Below are 14,330 nucleotides of genomic sequence, written 5' to 3' on the forward strand. Positions count from 1 at the left end.
TGGAAAATATAAAAAAAATTTAGACAGTGTTTTTTCAGTTAAAATTAGCAGATTAATTTATTTTGGACTTTTTGAAAGATCCATGCTGAACTATTTTTTTTTCTTTTGAAATATGCTTTCCCTTATTTTTTAGTTTGCTTATGATATATAAACATTATTCAATTTCACACAACACTCAATACAAGACAAAAAGATTTATGTATTGTTTGATGGATTTGGTGCTGCTTGATTAAGTTAATGGCTAAGAAATATACCTTTCTGAAATCCATTAGAACTTTTAAGCAACTAGTGTGCCATTTATCAAATCAATTTAACAAATTATTGGATGGCCAGTGACCAATGATATACTAATTATCAAAAATAGTTCTGTCTCCTCTGGTCTATTTAGTAACAAAAAATAGCACAACAGTTATTTACAGACCCACTCCATTGTCCACCCAATGACTCAGTGACTATGTAAATGGCTCAGAGTGAATTTTATCCTCTGTTCAGAAAGAGTTTAAGTGACCATGAGTAGATGAATGGATAAAAAAGCTTTGGCAAATTTACATGATAGATATCATGTAATACTACATGGCCTTAAAAAAAAGAATGAAATCTTATGTTTTGTGGCTGCATGGATGGACCTGGAGATTATTATGCTCATAGAAATAAGCCAGTCAGAGAAAGACAAATACCATATGATGTCACTTATATGTGGAATCTAATGGTAGTAAGCTGATGAACTGAGCAGAAATAGAGGCATGGATATACAGAACAGACATCCAGATGTCTCTACAAGGGACAGGAGAGGGGGGATAGAGAACAAAGGTGAAGGGGATAGCCAAAATACATGTATATATAACTCATAGACACTGACAACAGTGTGCTGATGGCCAGGGGTCCTAGAGGCGGACAATGGTGTGAAATATGGGGACATCTGTAATAGTGTCAGCAATAAAAATACAGTAACAAAAAGCAGTTTAAAACAAATATCATACCTTTACTGGATGACTCACTAGTGTTGCATTCAATGTGAGTTTTGATAAAATAGTCAACATATACACTTTTGAATTAAAGAAAATGCCCTGAAAAGTTTTTCAATGGCAATTTATATCCTCCACTTCTTTATTGTTTTCTTTTCTCCCTTTTTTCTTATATAAACACATATAGCAACAGATAACATATTAACATATTATTATTGTTCAACAAATATTTAAATGAAGTGAGGCTAGAAAACTAGGAAGATGATTAGAGAGGCATTTGCATTTCATATTAATCATTGAAGGTGTTTAACCAGAAAAGTGATATGGGAAAAACTCTCTACTGATAATATAAAATATTGACAAAATGTAAACTAGAATTGATGAGACACAAAAAGAATTATAGGAAGCCATTAGATTAAAATTAAAAAACTAGTCAATCCTAGAGCTAAGACTAGCTACATGAACAAATTTTTAAAATGCATTATATATATATGAGGATCAAAGCAACATAATTTGATTGATAGATGTAGGAATCTGTTCAGGTGGAGGTAAGAGTAAAGGAAAGGAGTCACTCTAGCTTTAATGCCAGGTTTCTACAGAGAAGGACCAGCTGGTAAGAAGATGGGAGGAAAGGTAAATGTGCTCAGTGGACCTTTCTCAGGGAAATATTTAGATCTCAGTTTCATGTTTACACTTGAAATTGTCAAATTCATTAAGAAAAATGCAATTTCAGATTAACATTTCACCTTCCTGTGTGTGTGTGTGTGTGTGTGTGTGTGTGTGTTTACTGTATAATAGTTATGTTAGTCCTAAGGTCTTCGGCAGCTCTCTGATTCTTTTAAACAGATCTCTATTTTTTATGTGAAGCTACAGGCATACCTTGGTACCCATCAGCTTCACAACTTGACAAACCTTGTACTAGTCACATTTTGACAAGAAAAATATGTTTCAGCATTTGGAGCTTGCTCTGGGCTCATCACACTCATTAGAACTTGTATGAGTCATGATGCTGCTGCATAAGAGAAAATGCTTCATCACTTGTCGCTTGCTCTGTACTTGTCAGTTTTGGATCAGATCACGAGTTCTGAAACAAATTATTGATGAGTACTGAGATACCACTGTATTGTATTGTATTGTATTATATTGTATTGTATTGTATGGTATTGTATTGTATATTTTATTGTATTTGAGTATATTGCATTGATTATGCTATTACAGCTGTCCCAGTTTTTCCCCTTTTACTCTCATCTACCTAGTCCCTGCCAAACCCTCCAGAAATCCCCACACCATTGTCCATGTCCATGGGTCATGCACACATGTATATATATTCTTTGCCTACTCTATGCTGTACTTTACTTCCCCATGACTATTCTGTACCTACCAATTCGTACTTAAAAAAATACTTTATTTATTTTTTATAGACAGAGGTGAAGGGAGGGAGAAAGAGAGGAAGAAAAACATCAGTGTGTGGTTGTCTTTTGTGTACCCCCTAATGGGGACCTGGTCTGAAACCTAAATATGTGCCCTGACTAAGAATCAAACCTGTGACCCTTTGGCTCACAGGCCCACACTCATCAGTCCACTGAGCTACACCAACCAGGGCCCAATCTGTTCTTCTTAATCACTTCACCTTTTGTGGCCATCCCCCTGACCCCTTTCCCACCTGGCAACCATCAATACATTGTCTGTACCTATGACTCTGTTTTTGTTTTGCTTGTTCATTTATTTTGTTATTTACATTCAATTACTGTTAGATATGTATTTGTTGTCATTTTATTGTTCATATTGTTGATCTTCTTCTTAAAGAAAACCCTTTAACATTTCATATATTATTATTTTAGTGGTGATGAACTCTTTTAGCTTTTTCTTGTCTGGAAAGTTCTTCATCTGTTCTTTGATTTTAACTGATAGATTTGTTGGGTACAGTAATATTGGTTGTAGGTCCTTACTTTTCATCGTTTTGAATATTTCTTATCAATCCCTTCTAGCCTGCAAAGTTTCTTTTGAGAAATCAGCTGACAGCCTTATGGGAACTCCTTTGTAGGTAAGTAACTGTTTTTTCTTGCTGCTTTTAAGATTCTCTTTGTATTTAACCTTTGGCATTTTAATTATGATGTTTCTTGGTGTAGGCCTTTTTGGGTAGTTCTTTTTGGGACTCTCCATGCTTCTTGGACTTGTATATCTATTTTCTCCATCATGTTAGGGAAGTTTTCTTTCATTATTTTTTTCAAATGGATTTCCAATTTCTTATTCTCTCTCTTCTTTTTCTGGCACCCCTGGGGTGCAAATGTTGGTACATTTGAAGTTGTCCCTGAGGCTCCTTACAATATCCTCATTTTTTTGGATTCTTTTTTCTCCTAATTGGTTGGTTTTGCTTCTTTATATCCCAAAAAGCTGATTTGACTCTTGGCTTCACCCACTCTACTGTTGCTTCCTTGAAAATTGTTCTTTGTTTCAATTAATGTATCCTTCATTTCTGACTGGGTCTTTTTTAATGCTGTTGAGGTCCTCACTATGTTCCTTGAGCATCTTTATAACCAGTGTTTTGAACTATGCATCTAGTAAATTGCTTATCTCCATTTTGTTTCAGTTCTTTTCCTGTAGTTTTGTTCTGTTCTTTCATTTGAGCCATGTTTCTTTGTCTCTTCATTCTGGCAGCTTCCCTGTGTCTGTTTCTATGTATTAGGTAGAGCTGCCATGTCTCACAGGTTTGATCAAGTGCCTAATGTAGTAGGTCTCCTGTAAAGCCCAGTGGCACAGCTTCCCTTATTACCTAAGCTGGGTACTCATGGTGCACCTACCATGTGAGCTGTGCATACCCTCCTGTTGTAGTTGGGCCTTGATTGTTGTTGGCATGTCCAACATCATCCAGCAGCTGTGTTCTGTCTGGGGTCACACAGCATAAGCTACAAGGAAATCTGTAGATGGTAGTTACTTGTGCTGGGCTTGGGGGTATCCAGGTGAGGCCAAGCCATGGAGCAAGGTTGGCTGCTGCTAGTGCCTGGCCTGGGGAATGTTAGAGAGAGGCACCAGGCTCACTGAAGCCAGGTTGCTGCTTCTTTGAGAATTTAATAATGTTTGAAGCATGAGCCAAGACAAACCATTTGTAGGGAAAAAACACAGAAAAAAACCCTGAAAATTGGTTGGGGAAGGGCCCCAGGAAATGACCAGGGTGGGGCAGATAGTTTGAGCCAGGTTGATAAAGTCTCAAATATGGTGCCTGTCTGCTGGCTCTGTGGCTCTGTGAGGGGAGGGTTCAGAAAAGGAACAGTGGCCTCTGCCAGAACTTCTGTGTGGGAGAAAGCGGCTCCCCCTCAAACTCTTGTTCTGAGTCCATACAATTAAATTCCTATCCATAAGTCTCTGATGCATTTTAATCTGCTGCCCCCATGATGGAGCTCAGAGGGAGTATGCCCAAGTAAGTTTATGCATGGGCTCTTTATGAGGAACTGCCTGGGACTCCAGAAGTTTCTGTCTTCCACAGCCTTAATCCTTGTTGGCTTTTACAGCCTGAAGTTATGAGGACTTATCTTCATGGCACTGGAACACTAGACTTGGAGGCCTGTTGTGGGTTGAGACCCCTTGCTCCTGAGATGTCTATCACTCCCAATTTTTATCTGCCACACATGGGTGTGGGTCCAGCCCATTTCACATTTCTGTTCCTTTTACCAGTCTTGATCTTGTTTCTTCTTTAATTCTGTAGTTATAGCTCTTCCATTTATCTCAATTTGTGGCGGTTCTGAATGATGGTTGTTCTGTGGTTGTGATTTTGATGTAGTTGTGAGGTGAGACATGTTTACCTATTTTGTCATCTTGACCTGGAGTTTCTAAATAGATATCATTATTTTTCTCATTCAATCTAGCTTTTAAGTTTTTCTTAAAGAATTTTTTGTCTTTCATAAATCCACCCAATCTATCAATAAAAGTCTGAAGAGGTACTTGTGTGGGAATTTTATGCTCCTTATGGGCCCTGCTGAATGCAGTTCTTTTTGTCTCAGAACAATGCATCTCTATTTTTGAAGATTACTTGAAAATAAAATCATTCCTCACTCTGGAGTCACTCTGGTTTTCTCATAGTGAGTCTCTTCAGTCTTCTTGGCATCCTTGTATGATGGAACCTGAGATGAATGCTATAACTGATTTCTCCATCTCATAGCATTCATATATTTCATAGAAAATACTTATGTATTGCTGTCACCACCAATATCTTAATTTCTTGGAGATTAGGATACCTCTATCTTCTTACTAGAGCTCATTTTAAGCTCATAAGCCAAACATCATTTTTATGGTTTGAAAATTATAGTGAACACATTTGAAATCTCTCTGAATAATTCTATGAAAGGCCACCTCATAAACCCAGAGTTAAAGATGTAATATCCCTTAGTCCTTCTTTTCTGTTGATGATGCTGTGGGGCATGAAGCATAGCAGTGGTACTCAATCTACAAGTTTCTGAAGAACCCTAAGAGCTATTGTTTATATTCCTTATATCTATTAATATTTACTGTTATAAATTAAAATAAAAATTCATTTTTTCAGGTTAACATGAATAATCTATTTTTTCATGAAATATAACTATATTTTCCAAAAAAGATTGCTTTATATTTTTGTAAATTCCTTTAACATGTTGCTTAATAGAGGGTGAATGGACTCCCATATCCAGTACTGCATTCATCATTTACAGTATCAGGTGTGTCCTCACTGTGCTTGTTACTCTGTAGCCCTCCACTGTGAACACATAATTTTGACATTGTGAATCTTCCCAAGGGGTTTTGAGGAAACATCAGGATTCCCCAGTCCACATTTTGATAACAGCTGTAGTTAGTAATAGCTATCTTTATATTAATATCTTTACTCTCCTCTTATTTTTATATTCTTGAAATAATAGATTGGATTTAAAATGGGAAGATATGAGGAGAATTTGGAAAATGATGTGAATGTTCTAAAACCGAATTGTGATGGTTCTACTATTATAAACTACTAAAAGGTATTGAATTACAAGTTTATATCTAATGAGTCTTATGACATGTAAATTATGCCTTAATAAACCTGTAAAAATTGGTGGTGTATATTCTCATCATTTTCCTATGTAAAATTGCCATATGATGACCTTGCTTTGTAATTTCATGTTTATTGTAACTTGGTGATTTAATTAAAACTTTGATTTTAGGAAAGGCAGGATAGCGTAGGGATTGGAAAAACAGACTCATGTTTGATTCTAAATTTATGCATCTCCAAACGCTCTCTAGTTGCAGTACAAGATGGTGTCTTTGTTACCAGCTCTGTAGAAAGGATAAAATAATAGTATCTAACCCAATGCTTTCTTCTGAATATTAACTGAGTTAACATGTCTAAATTTTCTTACTACCTAGTAAACACTATGTTTTAGCACTAGTTATATATGCTGAATTAAGGAGCCAGTTAAATGTTGAGTTAAAGATACAAATGTTAAATTATAAAAGTGATAGAGAAAGATATGAGAGAAATATAAAATAATGCAATTCATCTTTTAAAAATAAATAAATAAATAAGCATATCTTATACCTGAAGATAACAATAATCACCAGTAATTAGGAAGATGAAAGCAATTCAATTATTTTGGCTATCTGTATTACTGTTTTATAGGAGGTACAATTATTTAAAGAAAACAATAGCCTGGGGTAAAAGGACTGGCAGTTCAGATGATTAAAGACTGGTCAAAGCCGTTGCCAGGAAGTGGAGAAGGTGTAAATAGGAATGCATGAGCACAATCACATGGAATTGGAATTGAGATGAAGTTCTAGACCATAGCTTGGTCTCAGAATGAATGGAAGTACTGTACTTTCCTTTGACAACCTCAAAACACAAAGTGAAAAAAAAACTATTTTAGTAAAATGTATCCTCTTATTAATTATTGAAACCAGTTTTAAGAGTGTATGATAGCCAGTGCAATCAACTGACCATCATCTGTTCCCCGTGAAATATTAATCTAAATCAATCTTGACAATTTCTTTAATCTTGTCAGTGCTTAGTTTATAAATGCACAAGCTTATTGCATTTAAGCCAATAAAAAGCAACTATTTACTTTGAACTTCTAGGAAAGTGAACTCAGTCTTTGCTGTTGGATATTAAAAAATGCTTGTTATATCAATTTCTGCTAGCAGACAGCTCATGTTTATGAAAAGAAATGCCCTTAAGATGAATCCAGTCTGCAGTGGCAGAGCAGACACAGAAATGACCTTGGTTCTTCATAAAGCTCTTGAGAAACCAAATCAAACATCCTAGGAGATTGGCCAAAAGCTTGACTGCCTATTATGTAAGTTCATGTATTTTTTTATTTTAAATATAACTTAAGCTGAAATGTCCACTACTTGTAGCTGAAAGAATTCAATATAATACAAAGTAAGCAACTGGAAATACTTTTCAGACACTCATTATAAAATGTAAAGAGCAAAAATAAATAAAGCACAGAAGAAAGGTTTTTTATTTTATAAAAATTGGATTGATATTACATATACATGTTAATTGAATTTACTTTTAGTTATCATTATGTAGTTAATCACTTCCTCTTCTTCCAAATTAAAATATCACAGGAGCTACCAGGTTGATTTGATTTATGCAGTTAAAAGCATCTGAGAATAAAATAGAAAAAAAATTGCACAAGTTCACATTTAAATAAAAGTAGTTCTTAGGATGTATTATCAGTCATGAAAATGAAGTAGTTGAAACAATGTTACAAATAAAAGTGTTTACTCAGAAAATATATCTGATAATGAGATAAGAGACTTACCATTGCTTCAATCCTATTTTTAACATTGCTGTCTAGTAGAAATTCACCAAATTGACTATATTGGTTTGAATCATTTCAGCAACCCTGGATTATAAATGGTTAACAAATTATAGGAGAGGGTTTGCATTCTCTGAACAGCATTTTACTTTCTCTCTCTCTTAAATTATGGGCAATATTCTTAGCATACCTCATTACATTATTTGAGAGTGCACTAATCTCACAACTTATAAAAATAAACACCTACTAGACTTCTCACACTGATTATACTGGAATCAACTCTTCTAAAATTGTCCCTTTAAACATCACTCCTGGGTAGAGTTTTAAAAATAAGTGAAAATAAAGCTAAATTAAGTTCTTATATTTTAATACATCAATAACCAAGTGCTCTAATATGCATTCTTTAATTCCTTCTTAAACAGATGATAAAAACTACATTAGAATATGTCATTTGGAAACCAAACCCTTCATCCTTCCCTAAATATGTGTGTGGGCTAGATGTACACTAATTACATCCAGAGCCTATCATAGTGTTATTCCCTCATGAACGGAAAGGTGAAATCTCACTCAGCACAGTTTTACTGAGAAGAAAAAAAAGAGCATTAAATGCAATTTCTTCTAAAATCATATGGTGCTTTTACAGTCTAGGAAATTATTCAGGCTTGAAAGCAAGAAAGCACTTTTAAATTGGAAAAGCCTTTAGTTTTCTAACTTTTTCCCTAGTTCTTATTGCCCTCTTACACTCTGAGGTCACCAATGTTCCACTCAAGTACACTCCTCAGACCTTTGTGCATCAGTCCCTATGTGCTTATTTCCCACTTGAGTGCTATGTAGAACTAAATTTTAGCCTAGCTCTAATTTTTAAAAGTAAGCATTTCACCCTAGCCAGGTAATTCTTTTGGTTAGAGCATCATCCCCATATGCTAAGGTCACGTGTTCGATTCCTGCTCAGGGCACGTAGAAGAATCAACCAGTGAACACACAAATAAGTGGAACAACAAATATCTGTCTCTGTCTCTCTCTCTCACTCTTTCTCTCTTCCCCCTTTCTTTCTCTCACTCTCTAAAATAAATTAATACAGGTTGAGCCACATGAAATTATCAATATTCAAACATTTTGATCTATAAAAACAGTATTTTCAGATATTTCAGACTAAGATAAAAATGTCAACAATTCCTCATGAGAAAAAGGTGATCGGATATAATCAATAACAGAAATTAATTTGTTTCTTAGTTTGTAATATGCTTCTCAGATTTTAATTTTCCTGGGTTTGGACTTATCTGCTATATACTATAGATTGTCATTATTTTTGACTAGTATTATTATTTCCACTTTATTAATTTCAGGGACTATTTTAGTCTGTGTTTGATTAACAAAACAGTACTAATGGAACAAGGGATTTTAATAGAGGGATTTGAATTTATATAATTCTATCAGAAAGTAGGGGGAAAATGTGTAAACCTAGAGCTGGAAGACTAGGAAAATAATTAAAATGGTGTCAGCTAAAGCATAGACTGAGGATGGGAAAGAAAGCCACAAACCATATGGACTTTTAACAAGTTTCCTTCTCTTTTCCCTAGAGCTGCAAGTCAGAGAGATCACTAAACCATCATAACTGACCACCAATACCTTAGTTGCTATCACTTCATTTCTTTCTTAATTTCACTCTAGTTTCTCTGAATAAGAAACTCTATCTTGTGCCCTGGTTGGTATAACTCAGTGGATTGAACACAGGCTGTCAACCAAAGGGTTGCTGGTTGATTCCCAGTCAGGGCACAAGCCTGAGTTGCAGGTCAAGTCCCCAGTAGGGGGCGCATGAGAGGCAACCACACATTGATGTTTTCCTTTCTCCTTCCCTTTCCCTCTCTCTAAAAATAAATAAACAAAATCTTAAAAAGAAAGAAAAGAAACTCTAGCTTATGCTAATAGAGAGAAGGGGATTCCATAGAAGCATGCCTTAGCCTTAGAAGGAAGTGAGGGTAATTCCATGTCGACAGTTGACAATCCACCACAGGCATAGAGCCTGAGATTCACTTGACTGATCATTCAAAGACCATTGCTGTAAGTGGAAATGTTATTCTTAGACCTTTAGATTCTATAGTTCTTTTTTGGTCCACAGGCATAATTAGTAAAGTTATTGATAAAAATTAGCTTATAAATTAGGCCTAATAAGAGAACATTCCTCTCACACTCTAAAAGTTGATATGCCTGCTCAGTTTCTAGGCAATACATCTCTCAGCCCTCTGTTCATTCTTGAGGCCCTCTGCTGCTACTAGAGAATCAATTAAGTACTAATGCATTAAAGACACAGCCCACTAGATCTCCAAATCACCTAGGAACCAATGATGTAAGTGAATACAAAAGACAATGCCAATTAGAGGAAAAAAAGATTTTTTTCATTGAAAAGCTCTTTCCAAAGAGAAAAGGTCTTGTTTACAAAATGTAGGGGCATAACTATTATAACAATTAGTCTTACCATTAAGAAAAAACTACCTATTTGGGAACTACATAAAAAATATATATGACTCATATGAAAGTAAGGTGTTCCTTATGATAATTTTAAATATTTTCAAATAGTTTATTTCTTTAGAATATTATTTTAAAATAACAGTTTCTACTTAATTTTTATATACCAAGTACATTTCCTTGGAGGATATATGTTTTTTCTCAATTCATGGCTTTCAGAAATAGATGTATCTGATCATAATCAAGTTTAAAGCAAAATGATTGTGAATCTTTTAAATATATAATCATTTGAAATATAGGAAACCACAAAGTAGTAAAGACTAGTTTCCATGAATATAATACTTGTCTTAAAATTATGGTGATATTAACTGAATTAAAGAATATCAGAAAATGGGGTTGGGAAAAAGAGAAGTTATTACTAGGTTGTGAGGGCTAAGAATTATATGTAGCTAGACAACAAAGAAGGTTTCAGAGGTAAGGGATGATATTAAAGTCTTCAAAGTCAGAATAATATTAAATTTCCCAGATAATGAGGATTGAAATCAGTTAATGTCTTTGAGGAAGAGAAAATCAAAGTAAAAGATTAAACTTTATTTTGCAATTCCAACCCCAAACTTTTTCATGTATTATTCTAGGTCTCTTTGTTTGAAAGCTCTTGACAAAGAAGATAGACAGTACTTTGTTCACTTCATTGTTCCCGTGTCAGATAACTTACTGGCTTCCTTGAATTTAAACTAGTAATGCTCATGACTTAATGACTACTTTTGACATAATTTTAGCTAGAGAAAAGTATTATTATATTATAGAATTTGATCAGTTTCTAATATAAGAATAAAAAGCTTATTGTTAAAAGAGCTTTATTTGGAAATGTCTCAAAGTATTTGGATCTAAATGTTGTAATTTCTGTTAATATTAAAGTAACAAATTAGGTGTCTTATATTGTATTTCATTAACATTAGAAACATCCATAATTAATATTTTTACTGTAGAATAGATCGAGGGACATTGCAGAGGTAGTCTACAGCTCCTGTAGACTTCACATCCAAGTTTTCTTATGGTTAACATTCTGCTCGAGCATGGTACATTTGTCACAGTCAATAAACTGATATTGATACATTGTTTATTCAGATCTCAGCAGTTTTTACCCAGTTTTCTTTTTCTTTTTCAGGATCCCACCTAGAAGGGCCCATTACACACTTAGACTCCTTGTGGTCGCCATCGTTCCTTCTACTTTCTTTGCTTTTGATGACTCTGGAAGTTTACCTGTCAGGTACTTGGTAGAAGATCTCTCGATTTGGATTTGCCTGATGATTTTCTCATTGTTGGATGGGGGGAATATGTACATGCATATAATAGAAACCAAGAACCCTTTAAATTTGACATACTTCAAAGGATATATAATGGGGTAAAGAGAGTCTCTTCAATTAATGGTGTTGGGGAAAATGAACAGATTCATGCAAAAAAAATTGAAACTAGACCACTTTCTTAAACCACAGACAGGAATCCAGCACTCAAAATGGATTAACAACTTTAAGACACAAAACCATAAAATTCCTACAGTAAAACATGGGTGGTAAAAATTTTGACATTGCTCCTAGTAATATTTTTTCTGACATATCTCCTAGGGCAAGGAAAACAAAATGAAAAATAAACAAATGAGACTACATCAAACTAAATAGCTTTTGTACAGAAAAGGAAACCATTAAAAAAAATAAGACAACCTAATGAGTGAGAGAACAAATTTGTCAATAAAATACCTAATAAGGGATTAATGACCAAAACTGATTTCAAAAAATCATACAACTTAATTAAAAACCAAAAAACCAAACAACTCAATTAAAAAATGGGTAAAGGACCTGAATAGATGCTTCTCCAAAGAAGGCATACAAATGCTAACAGATGTATGGAAAGATGCTCAACATAACTAATCATCAAAGAAATGGAACAGAAACCACATTGAGATATCACCCCACACCTGTCAAAATGGCTATAATCAATAAATCAACAAACAAGTATTGGTGAGGATGTGGAGGAAAGGAAACCCTCCTGCACTGTCGGTAGGATTGCAAATTGGTGCAGGCACTATGGGAAAATTGTGAGAGTCCTCAAGAAAATAAAAATAGAATTACCTTATAACCTAACAATCCCATATCTTAGTATTTATCCTAAGAAATCCAAAATATTAACTTGGAATGGCAGAGGCACCACTACTCACTGCAGCATTATTTATAATAAGATACGGAAACAACCTAAGTCCTTATCAATAGCTGACTGGGTAGAGAGGTGGTACATATATCTTGGGTTGGCCAAAAAGTTCATGTTGTTTATTCCATAAAATAAAAGGCACATTTTTCATTGTAACCAATAAATTTATTGATTTGGATATTTTGAGTATGTCAACTATCTCCCACATAGTATAATGCCAATTGTTCTCAATCAATGTCTCAATTTGATTGCTATCAACTGGTCTATCCCACTGTGGAGCATCATCCAGCAAGAAGTCTCCAGCACCAAACTTCACAAACCACTTTTGACACTTTGTTTCAATTACAGCACCTTTTCCATACACTGACAAATCTTGTTTTTTTGCATTTCAGTTGCATTTTACTTTTTTTAAATAATAAAGCTTAATGTGCCAAAAGTGTCACTTATTTTCTTCCATCTTCAATATAAAATGGCTACAGAAAAATTCACCATGTTGATTTTTTAAAAAATGCACACTGACATGACAGCTGACACAATTCAATCTAACAAAATTCTTTCAAATGAAAGTTAAAAATGGCTGAGTGCTACTAGAACCATCTTACAAAAAAAAAAAACAAATTAACTTTTTGGCCAACTCAGTACAATGGAATATTATGTGGCCATAAAAAATCTTGGCATTTACGACAACATAGAAGACCTAGAGTGCATTATGCTCAATGAAGTAATTCAGCCAGAGAAAGACAAACACTGTATAATTTCACTTACATGCAGAGTCTAAAAAACAAAATAAATGAACAAATGAAATTAAAAAAGAATCAGATACGGAGAAGAAACTTATGGTTGTTAGATTAAGAAGTACATATTGGTAGTTACAAAATAGTCACAAGGATGTAAAGTACAGCATAGATAACGTAGTCAATAATATTGTAATGACTATATATGGTACTATATGAGTACTACACTTAAAAGGGCGACCACTTTGTAAATTATGTAAATATTTAATCACTATACATCTGAAATTAATGTAATGTTAAATGTCAACTGTAATTTAAAAAGATAAAAATAAAATGAAAAAAGACAATGTGAAGAATAAAAACGATTGACACTAGGAAATGAAAAACTTACCCACCTTCCAATTAAAGAAGCATTATTTTTTTAACTGAGAAAAAAGTGATTATATTCTTGGAGACAAATGCAAATTTGTAGAAAAAATAGAAAAAAACTTTTAAATAAGTTAAATTTATATAAATTAAAATATATTAATATAATATATGCAGCATATCAAAATATAGAATCAAAAAGGAAGACTTTCAAACTCCTTATAACCTCAGCCCATAATAATGGTTGATGTTGTACCTCAGTAAGCATGCATATAAAATTTTTAAAAAATCAGTCTATTTTATTTTTAATAAAAATGATGTATAAATCACTAAATTCATTTAGAATCTACTAACAAGTTATAAATTGCAGTTTTAATACACTGGTATAATTTACTACATATCACAGAGGAAATCAAATAGTGCCTGTTCTCTCCTTCATGGCTTTGGAGAACATTTCATTGAATATTTGCAAAGGTAGAAGGGGAAACTGAACAAAAATGTTTAAAGCAATTATGTAATATCAAATAAAATATGAAGTTCCCTAAAGGATTTTTTCACATCTGCTGGAATCACAGAAGGCTAAGTGAGAAGAAAATAAGTACATGTTTTTGTGAGTTTCATAATGGCCATTTCAGTTACATTAAGTGAATCAAGAATAAAGAAATTAATTGCACTGATAAAGATTGTATAATGAGTGAGTAGAAAAGAGAACAGAAACAGGTACCTGTCTCACACAGTACTATTGTGTATGTTCAACAAATACTTGATTTAGCAGGAAATTTCACTGTCTTTAGTGGTTCTTATTACATAGGTCTGCCTTTCACTGTAAA

The sequence above is a fragment of the Phyllostomus discolor genome, chromosome 2 (genome assembly GCF_004126475.2).
Source record: "Phyllostomus discolor isolate MPI-MPIP mPhyDis1 chromosome 2, mPhyDis1.pri.v3, whole genome shotgun sequence".
In the NCBI taxonomy this organism is placed as follows: Eukaryota; Metazoa; Chordata; class Mammalia; order Chiroptera; family Phyllostomidae; genus Phyllostomus; species Phyllostomus discolor.